Source organism: Peromyscus eremicus, chromosome 23 (assembly GCF_949786415.1).
Source record: "Peromyscus eremicus chromosome 23, PerEre_H2_v1, whole genome shotgun sequence".
Lineage (NCBI taxonomy): Eukaryota > Metazoa > Chordata > Mammalia > Rodentia > Cricetidae > Peromyscus > Peromyscus eremicus.
This window is the reverse complement of record NC_081438.1, coordinates 5,122,366-5,133,685: the sequence shown is the minus strand read 5'-3', so window position 1 is coordinate 5,133,685 and position 11,320 is coordinate 5,122,366.

Genomic DNA, 11,320 nt, shown 5'->3' with positions numbered 1-11,320 from the left:
GATTGTGTGGAGATGGCAGGGATCTGAGTTTTAATGTGGAGGAGAGTGTGCAGCAGGGCCAGGGAATGCTCAGGCCTTCGAGGCAGAAGCAGCAAGGAGGCTTGAGAATACGGATGCTTGAGGAGCCAGGCTGTGTGAAGAAATCTGGACTTGATCCCAAGAGCAGTGGGGAGCCACTGAAGCTGTGGATGGGAGCTTTATAATCCTGCACTGAGAAGTGTTTTCACTTGGCTTTCTGCTTTGAAAAAAAGTGGATTTTGATTTGTATACTTGCCAGGCTGATTTTTTTTTGTGTGTTTTTTTGTGGGTTTTCTTTTTCTTTTTCTTTTTTTCAGATATAGAAAATAAGAAAGCGATGGAATGTGTGTTTATTTTCAGGGTTAAATGTGCCTAACAGATGCAAATTGCCTGAGTTTTCTGTGTAGTCTATAAATGGCAATTTCCTTATCTTTCCTCTAAATTCCATTCCATAATTTCTGCTATTTCAGGAGCATGGAAGACGAGCAAGCCTCCCTGCAGACTGAAGATAAATTCCACTGGAAGGACACTGAGTCGATGTGCCTCGCAATCTGATTGGCTCTAAACATCAAAAGGTGGTTATTTGACTAACTTATTATGCAGATAGCAAGCTTCCTCATGATCACGAAACATACCGTTTGATTTATGGAAATGAAATTTGCATCTAACTTTTCAAAATATTGTTTTTAAATTATGGTGTGTGTTGGCGGGGTCTGTGCACATGAGAGGAGCCAGAGGCACCGGCGTCCCTGGAGCTGGAGTTGTAAGTCCCTGGGAGGGGTGCCGGGAACTGAACTCGGATCTTCTGAGAGCTTCCTAACTGAGCCATCCCCTCTAGCCCCAGCTTTGTTTGTTTTTGTTTTTTGAAAGACAGGGTCTCAATATGTGGCCCACCCAGGCTGCAAACCTTCGCTCTTCCTGATTCAGCCTCCCGACTTCGGGAGTACACCTGTTAGCACCACATCCGGCTGCATCCGCCCTGTTGAGGTCTTGTTTGTTTTCTACATTGCTTCCCGTGTGTGGGTTGGGGTGTTGGGCACGTCTGTGGGGGCCAAAGAACAGCTTCAGGGAGTTGGTTCTCTCCTTCCTTCCACCGTGTACTGAACTCAGGTCAGGCTTGGTAGCAAACGCCCTTACCCACCGAGGCCACCTCACCAGCCCAAATTTACCTCTTTGAAAGTACACTTATTTAATACAAAGAAGACCAAACCTGCTCAGCTCACGTTCCTTGTTGCTCACACACGTACACACACCCCAACTTACTGGCCACATAGACTCTCGAATATTAGTGGATTGGTTTAAATACTGGAATATATTTCCCCTTAAATCTTGACTCAGGGGCATCAGTTCTGGAGTTTTCTCTTTATAGTTGTTAACATGAATTTTGATGGCACGAAAAAGCTTGTTCTCCGGATTATATTTAGCTCATACAAACTCCACTGCACAATTATGTTGTAAAGAGAAATTAGACTTTCTCTTTACGTTGTTATTATAGCTTTGGGAAAAGGTGAATGCATAGACGGAACTACACAAAGCTGTAGCATGCTGTATTATTAATGTTGCTTTTTTTTTAAAGTTTAACATGGTGGAGGGCCTACGACAGGCTGATGCGGTGTGGTCGGTGTAGACAGGGTCTACATAAGAAACAGATGGCATGCTCAAATTGGATAATTAGAGGAGGGTTTAATCAAGGGACGATTGACAAGGTTTGGGTAGGGTACAAGGGAACTCTAGGATGGGTACAGTGCCCAAGGAGCTAGAAATAGCCTTCTCCAGTCTTAGATGTGAAGTCTAGGAAGAAGTTACAGATCCCAGAAAGAGAGCGTTCTGGGGACCAGGCTCCTTTGGGGAGGGGGAGACCTGCTATATGAAGACACCACCAACCTGAGGCACTGTGGGAGGGAGGGGGCTGGGGGAATTCATCTCCTCGTTTATACCCTTTCTGCCTGCTGCTCCCAAGGGCTGGAGGGTGAGGGAGCAGAGCCCCAGGGCAGAAAGCAGCATGGAGAAGAGTGGGCAGGTGGATCCCATACTAGAGGTTTAATTTCCATGTTGAATAAAGGTGATGGGGGGTGGGGCGCTACAATGGCTCCGTGGGTAAAGTGGTTGCCGCCAAGCCTGAAGACCAGAGTTTGGTGGCTAGTGCCCTGAACACATCACGGTGGAAGGAGAGAACCGACGTTAATTTTGTTGTCCTTTGTCCTACACACACACTTAGACACACACACACACACACACATACACACACACACACAATTAAAAATAAAATAAATCTTTAACAAAGGAAAGCTTGCCTCCTCTCTCAAAGCACTTGTTTGGAGTTCTGCATAGTAATATGATCGCATGGGTCTCAGGATTAGATGTTACTTCCCGGAAAGCAAGGGAGGCCAGGCAAAGCAAGCAGGTTTCGAAGCTCGAGAGGGCCAGTGGCAATTACGTCCCTTGCTATGGCTGTGCCCTTTAGTTAGCAGGGGAACAGTCATTTTTCAAGCAGAGAAACCAGAAAAGGATTTGCCAGCACAGCTCTGGAAATGGCCTTGCTTTTATGAATGGAATGAATTGTGGTCTTGCATTTTTTTTTTCTTATGCATCTATTTATTCCGCAGGGGGAAGCTGTGTGCCTTTGCCTCTGTATGCACATGTGGAGGTCAAGGGACAATTTGCTGAAGTCAGTTTTTTTTTCCTTCCAGCCTGTGGGTCCCAGGGGTCCAACCCAGGTGGGTCATCAGGCTCCAGCACAAGCGTCTTTACCCTCTGAGCCAACTGTCCCTGTCCTGGTCTTGTGTGTCTGGAAACACTCCCTTCTTTGCTGAGGTCCTCCAGGAGGAGGAGGGGACCGATCTCCTTTAGTGACGTGACTTTGACAAACAAATCAATCCGTTCCATTTGCTTCCTTCTTTTGAAAACAAGCAATCCTCCAGCGTTACATAATCGCATCTTCATGGCTCGCTGGCTTGTTCTGTCCTCCTGAGGAATCGGCAGATGGTGCCAACGCGGAGACCCGCGCACACGCACACGCCTCGCCAGCCTCTTGAGAGTGGCTCTCTCGCAGTGTCTGTCTCTCTACTGTGGGGTCCCTTGCTGGCATTTTTTTCTCTGGATCAGGCTGCACTTTCTCCTTCCTTAGGCACCGCGGGCTTCTTGCCTTTGGCGACCATTCCAAGATTAATTGAAAATGCGGAAAGCTTGTAAAAAGGGAACAGAAAAAGCAAAGTGGAAAGGACAGAGAATATTATGTTCGATCCCCCCCTCCCCAATACCACCAAAGCCCTCCTCTGTTTTAGCTAGAGATGTCTTGTCTTCATTCAGCCTGGTCCCTGTCGTCTGGATCCTTAAGCTAAAAGGAGGGTTGGAACAGGGCTGCCTGAGCTCAGAGGGTAGAGAGATCTGCCCAGGGGCATCTCAAAGTGTCTCCAGCCAGGCGGCGGTGGCATGCGCCTTTAATCCCAGCACTTGGGAGGCAGAGCCAGGCGGATCTCTGTGAGTTTGAGGCCAGCCTGGTCTACAGAGCGAGATCCAGGAAAGGCGCAGAGCTACAGAGAAACCCTGTCTCGAAAGACCAAAAAAAAAAAAACCAAAAAAAACAAAAAATAAATAAATAGATAGTCTCGCAAAGCCAGTCACATCCTTGTAGAAATGGTGGATCCCTAGATAGGGCAATGACTTGAGATCCACCCTTACATCCAGTGATGTCAGCGTTGCTTTGGAGAACTTCTCTCATGACTCTGCGAGGTGAGAAGCTCCCAGCTCGGCCCAGACAGAACCACAGTATTCAGATGTTCTTGCGGAGGAAGCACTGTGGTCTGTGCCAGCTCTCAGAAGCAAAGCCCCCCCCCCCCTCCCGCTTCCTGCATGTTTGAATACGGAATGCTTCCCTGCCCAGAGGTAAGCACACCTTTGAGTTTCTAGGTGCCTCAGTTAATGCTTCGGTCTGTGGAGAGGCTCCAGCTGTAGGAAACTTCAGGCCAATCTGCCTTTCCACGCCGGCCGCGCCGAGGGCTTCTTTGTTACCAACCGTGCAGAACCAGTAGGTCGGCCGGCTGGGTGCAGGGCCAGGCGTCGCTCCAAGAGCCACAGATGGAAACTCCAGGCAATTAAAACACAGAACCCTCCTGCCTGTGGCAAAAACATGGCTGGGCCTTGAAGGTCATCTGTCCTATGCTTGGAGGCCACTCAGGGTCCTGGCTGTGTATACAGAGGAAATGACCTGTCTGAGGGAGAAAAATTAGCTATGTAGGATGGTCCTTTGGATTTGATCCAAAAACCTCTACTGAATCTAAGCACAGGGGACTGATTTTTTTTCCCCCCAGAGTTGAGGACCAAACCCAGGGCCTTGCGCTTGCTAGGTAAGTACTCTACCACTGAGCTAAATCCCCAAACCCTTGATTTTCTACTATTTTCCTTTAGAGACAGGCTCTCAGGTATCCCAGGCTGGCCTGGAACTTGTCATATGGTCCAAGATGACCTTGAACCCCTGATCCTGCTGCCTCTACCTAATGGATGTTGAGGTTGCAGGCATATGCCCCCACACCCAGATGTATACATTCTGGGGCTGAATCCAGGGCTTTGTGCGTGCTAGGCAATCAGTCTACCTAATGAGCTACATCTCAACCACTAAGACTAATTACAATTCTCCGTAATTTCTTTTGAGACAGGTCTCTCATGTAGCTCAGACTAGCTTTGAACTTGTTATATAGCCAAGGATGACCTTGGGCTACTTGATCCCCCCCCCCCCCCCCCCGGCCTCCACCTCCCAGTGCTGGCTTTACAGGTGTGTGCTCCCACTCCCACATTGATTTTGATTCTTTTCATTTGTTATTCTCTCCCTGAGAGCCGATGAGATCGCTCCGAGGGTAAACACACCAGTCGCCAAGCTAAACAACCCAGCTTAGATTCCCAAGACTCACATGGTGGAGAGACGGAACCCCGAAAACCAGCCTCTGCCCCCCTATGTGCATTGCCATGGCATGTGCTGTGTGCAAACATATACACTAGACAAATGTAATACATTTAAAAATAAATGTTAGGGCTGGAGAGACGGCTCAGCGGTTAAGAGCACTGACTGCTCTTCCAGAGGACCCAGGTTCAATTCCCAGCACCCACATGGCAGCTCACAACTGTCTGTAACTCCAGTTCCGGGGGATCTGACACCCACACACAGACATGACAGGTAAAGCACCAATGAACACAAAATAAAAAAATATCATATTTAAAAAATTTTTAAAATAGCATAAATATTAGATGAGTACCTATGATGCCATTAGGGTTAGTCCTTGTGCTAGGAGTTGAGTAGTGGCCAGAGGGGGAGCCGGACAGTAAAGGGGGCTGCTGTGATTAGGGTGTCAGTAGGTCATCTGAGCTTGGGTTGCATTTTGTTAAATGTACACGGCATAGATGTGACGGTGACTTACGTGTTGTCCACAGCTGTCGTACATGCTTCGCCGCTAGAGCAGTGGGGTATATGACATCAGCTTTGAAGAATTAAGGAGCTGGACATGGTGGTGTACATCTGTAATTCCCACCCCTGGGAGGCTAAGACATGAGAATCGTAAGTCTGAGGCTAGCTTGGCCTGTACGTAGCAAGTTCCAGGCCAGCCTGGGCCATATAACGTCTCAAAAGTTCTGGGGGATGGGGAGGCATTGGGGATCGTCATTTCCTGAACCAGCCAAGTTTCCAGACAGGGTGAGAATGGTTCTCCTTAGGGAAAAGGATGAGGAATAGTCAAAATATAGGGAAATGATGGGGATCTTTCCTGAGAGTTGGAGATCAAGTGTAAGTGCTGGGAGGAAAAAAAAAAGAACCAGCGCCAGCAAGATTTGCTTAACGCCAAATCTGTTGGCCTCAGTTGGATCCCCAGAACCTACACAGTAGAAAGAATCGACACCAACAACTTGACCTCTGACCTCTACATGCACACATGGTGTGTTGTAGCCGGTATCAGTTCAAACTCTGGGAGTCTGGCCCCAAGTTGTTTGTTTTCGGTGTATTTAAACACAGCACAACCTGGCGGAAACCGTTCTTGTGGTGATTAACTCAAGCCCGAGTGCACAGCAAAGCATACCTAAGTCTCTCTGCGGAACAGAGTAAGCTGAATTCTGATCCGACGTGGCTGCATCGAAACTCTGGGTGAAGCACACGAGACACCTTCCGTAAACGACAGGTTCTGTAGATTGACTGAGGAAAACCAAGTTTACAAGAACAGGCCAGAAAGTCCCTGGCCACATAGACTGCACAAAGGTCACCAGGCTAGAAAGCACAGCTGCTTTAGCCTTCTGGGCAGAAAACAGGTTTTGCATTCCTTCCCTTGAAGGAACCATATACTATGTGCTTAACATTCTGGGTTCCCCTGGTGCCTGTCTGTGAGCACAAAGACCTCCTTGCTCCCTACAATAAATAAATGTAATATAAGAAAAAGCAATAATCTGTACGGAACAGAATTTCCTCCATTTGATAGATTTTTTTTTTTTTTTGCTTCAGTATAAAAACAAAAACAGGCTTTTCTCTCCTTCATCCATGTAACAAATAGGTCCTGACGCCACCATTTTGAAAACCGTAGTTCATACCCTTAGGCTGTTCCAATAGTTTGTTCTTGTCGGTATTAATTACTTTTGCTCAATCTCTCCTGCTCATTTGGTGGTTTTCGTTGAATTATTTACGTACAGTGAGGTGCTTGGCTTTAAAGTGTGCCATTTGGTTTTGACCCAAATATGCATTCTTATAGCCCACACTCTTTTTCATTTTACTTGAAAAATCTTGAAATCCTCTTAAGTGATGAACATTTATGACCAAAGGCAGATTTTCAGAAGGAATCCTCTATTTAGCACACCGACTGTCCCCTCCGCCTCCCAAGAGAAAATTCTCCTGTGCTCACCAATCAACTCTGAGGACTGAGAACCCTGAGAACAGTTTGTAATCCCAGATTTCTGAAACCTAACAGAGAGATTTGTGTGATCTGGAAACAAGGGGAGATTACGTGCAGAATTTGATTCCGACCACAGAAAGAAACAAGCGTCGACGAGGGCCAGCACCAGAGGATTAGTCCAGGCACCACTGTGCCACTGCCAGACGGCCTTGCGAGACTCCAGCAGCCACGAGCCATCTCTGAAGGAGTCTGCTAACTGCACAACATCCAACAGCCACGTTCCTTGAGAGACGGACCCACGAACACATCGGGAGTGTGGCCCTTCACCCTGCCAAACTCTCCCGTGGGTTCTCTTGAGCCACAGATGCCATGGTCCAGCCCCCTCTGCCCTGTCTCACTACCCTGGCATGGTGAGACGTCTCCAGGAAGTTCCTCTTTTGCATACTTCTCACCTGGTGGGTTGTACGGTCAAATGGCAGAGTAATTTGTAATGACTTAACCACTAAAAGGCAATACCTAATGGAGCATGCAAGGCTTTGTGTGAAAGTACTTTGGAACCGACCGAGGTATGTATAACCCAAAGGGTTAATTTTAAACGGTTTCTACGTGGCCGGGTACCTCACAGTACCTACATTTCTATTACATCTCACCATTGGTGAGGCAAGTCATTTTAGTTTTCCACATCGACACTTTCCCACAGCTTCATGATATGTCTGCAATCTCCCTAAATCTGAACTAAATTCTTCTCGAAGGTCACGGTACCTGCCGGTCAAACTTTTAAAGATCCATGAAGCTAACTGGTTCGTCATTCAAATCCCAGCTCTCAGGAGGCTGAGGCAGGAGGATTGCTACAAGTTTGAGTCCAGCCTGGGCTACAATTCAGGGAATTCTGGGTCAACTTGGCCGGCAGTATGAGATACTGTCTCAAAACAAACAAAACAGTGGTTAAGATGGCTGGACAAGCTGGGGGTGGTGTGGCACACCTTTGATCCCAGCACTCGGGAGGCAGAGCCAGGAGGATCACTGTGAGTTCGAGGCCAGCCTGATCTACAGAGCGAGATCCAGGACAGGCACCAAAACAACACAGAGAAACCCTGTCTCAGGAAAAAAAAAATGACTAGACAAATCAAGGCTCTTGCCTCCAAGCCTCACAGAATGAATGCAATGGCCCGGACTCACATGGCGGAGGGAGAGAGCTCCTTCAGCCTGACCTTTGACCTTTAATCAAGCGTGCACCCTGGCATGTGTGTGCTCCCCTTTATATAAATATGTAAATTGTGGGGCTGGAGAGCTGACTCAGCAGATTAGCGCACCGGCTGCTCTTGCAGAGGACCCGGGTTTGGTTCGGTTCTCAGCACCCATGTGGCGGCTCACAACCATCTATAGCTACAGTTCTAGGGGACCTGGTGCCACTTCTGAGCTCCACAGGCTCCTGCGTGCATGTGGCGCACGTACACGCACTCAGGCACACAAGCAGTAAATAACTAATTTTTAATGTAATCCCTAGTACAAAGTCTATGAAGAAAGGCATGATATTCGCTTGCTGTTTTATTCCCGGCGCCTGGCACACAGTGGGCGCGCATTAATGCTTTGTTGTTACCGGCTTCTGCGCATCTCAATGAAAACATTTTACTGGCCTGCTGGGAACCCAAGTCCTGACATTTAGAAGTGTGAACCGGCCTCTGATGGCTGAGTTACCTCTCCAGCCCTTTCTTGACCTTTTGGAATATAATTTCTCCCCTCCCCCCTCCGCACACCCCACCCCACCCCACCCCACCCCCGGAAGGATGACCTATCGTACTGGAACCAGCGCTGCGCTTCCTCTTTGTTGATTCTGTTTGGCCTCAGCGGAGCTTGTCTGGGCTTCTGGTCTGCTGTGACGAAGCCTGGCCTGCTCGTCACCACATGGAACGCTTGGGTCGTATGTGATGCTCAGGTGACTGTCTTCCTGGGTCCCCAAACCAAAGCTTATTCTTTCCCAAGTCACACTGTGAACCTTGGGCCCCTTCTCCACGGTCTCTCCCTTCCCCCACCCCACTGCTTCGCAGTGTGAGCGGTAACCTTTTCATCCTTCCTGAAGCCACAGTGTATCTAGCTTCGGAGAACACGGGGTCTGGCCCTCAGTCTGTCTGTGTGGCCCACAAGCTGTCTGTCTGCCTGCACTGTCCTTCCACATAAGACACCAAGGCAGAGTTCACCCTGATCTGCCCCCGCCCCATGGAGACCAGGAGCATCCCCCATTAACTTCTGTTAGATGAACAAATCTAGTTGATCTGATCCTCTTGTCTTGTTAGCCGCTTCCCAAAAATAGCTGCACTTTCTTAGAAAAACAAAAACACGCAGCTCTGCTAGCGTCATACCCCCACATCAGCTTCTTCAAGAATTCGCCATTGCTTGTGAGATGAAATTCAAACTCTCCAATGTCACATCCCAGGTCTTTCCTGGTCTGGTGCCAAACCACTTCTCCTGGCCTGTGCTACAACCTTTATCCTCCTCCTCCTCCTCAGTCGCCAGACACTTTGCCAAGAGCACTCAGCCGTCCATGTACGCTATTCCCTCTGTATGGAACGACCTTCTCCTGACCCTCTTTATTCAGATGATAGAATTCACTTTCCCTTAAACACACATACACACACACACACACACACACACACACACACACACACACACACACACCCCTACCCCTCAAATGTCACTTCTTCAGCAGCCTTTTCTAATCCCCCTGATGATTCTGTTTCAGGCTTCCAGAGAACCGAGCCTGTAATTCCCTAATTGCCCAGTTCCCATTCTATTACAGTTGGCTTTCTCTTTTCTCTGTTTGTTTTGTTGTATTTGGGGGTTCTTTTTTTGCAAGTTCCTGGAGCACAGATTACATTTTTGTTTGTTTTGCCTTTGAGTCAGGGGGTTTTTTTTGTAACTCAGGCTGATCTTGAACTCTCTGTGGCCAAGGATGATCTTGAGCTCCTGGTCTTCCAGTGTCAGCAGCCTCCAGAGCGCTGGGATGACAGGCATGTGCCACCCTGCCTGGCTGGATCTCACCTCTTCCTTACCACCTCCACCAACTGCCACCCCAGTTCCGGCCATCATCGCCTCTCACCTGTGCCTGCTGCCGCATTTCCACACTCACCGCCCACAGTGACACCACCCACGGCGATGAGGCTGTGTCGCGGTGAGCCATCCTATGATCAGAGGTCTCCGAGTCTCTGTCCCCTATCTCCCTTCCATAACTGTCCTGCTCACCGTAGCCCTTCTTGCCTCTTGGCCTTCCTGAACACAAGCTCTCTTCTCTGTGAAAACTCTTTTCATGAATCGATACATGAATTGCTTTTTTTTTTTTTACTTCATTTTTGTTTTCTGAACAATACACACACACACACACACACTCTTCCCTGCAGAGATGCCTTTCTTGATAGCTGTCTAAACTGGGGCATAGTGCATGTGCTTGCCCAGCATACGCTAGGCCCAAGTTCTAACCCCTGCACAGTTTAACAAAGAAACAGGTACTTGTTGAACGGGTGCATCTTTGTACAGCAGATGTGTACCACAACACCTGGTCACGTACATATGTATCGGATACCCAGCAAATTCACAAATTTTACAAATGAAACGGAGTTCTAGCCCACATCCAGGATGATCTGAGGAGTGAATACAGATGTCTCAGCCGTTTATTCTGTGAGCTTAATTCTGGTTTATTTCATTTGCTTTAATAATCGTGAGATGGCCGGGTTCTTAGGGTTTTCCGAACAAGTGGCCGACAAGGGTCTTTTTTGGGAGCGGTTAGGTTTCAGAAAGGTTAGTGAGCGGCACAGCAGGGCTTTAGTCGGCCCTTTGCTGCTGAGGGGTTCCATTCTTCATCTCCTGAGGTTTGTGTTGTGTGTGCATTGTACAGAGTCCTCCAAACACTGGGTATTCTCGGGTCTGGAGCAGGTTAGATGCTGCCCAAGGGTGGGCCCTTTAGGCCCTGCATTTCCCAACAGATGTTCCAAGAGTCTTTAGGGTTGCATTCCCTTCTTGTCTCCCCCCTCCCCTCACCCCTACCCCATTCCTCCATATTGATTGTTAAGAACCTGAGTCATGGCCACCAGGCGGTGGTGGTGCACACTTCTAATCCCAGCACTCCGGGAGGCAGAGGCAGGTGAATCTCTGAGTTTGAGGCCAGCCTGATCTACAGAGCGAGTTCCAGGCCAGCCAGGGCTACCCAGAGAAACCCTGTCTCAGAAAACAAAAACAAAAAACAAAACAAAAAACCCAAAAGAACCTGAGCCACTTTGATAAGGGAAGTCTATTCCTCCTATTAAGTGAACTGGAAACAAACTGTAAAATTTTCCTCGTTCAATTGGTTCTGTGCAATTGCTTTCCCGGGCCATCCTGGTTTTGTTTGTCCATTTGCTTGCTTTGTGTTTTGTTTATTCGCTTGCCTGCCTGTTTTGAGACAGGGA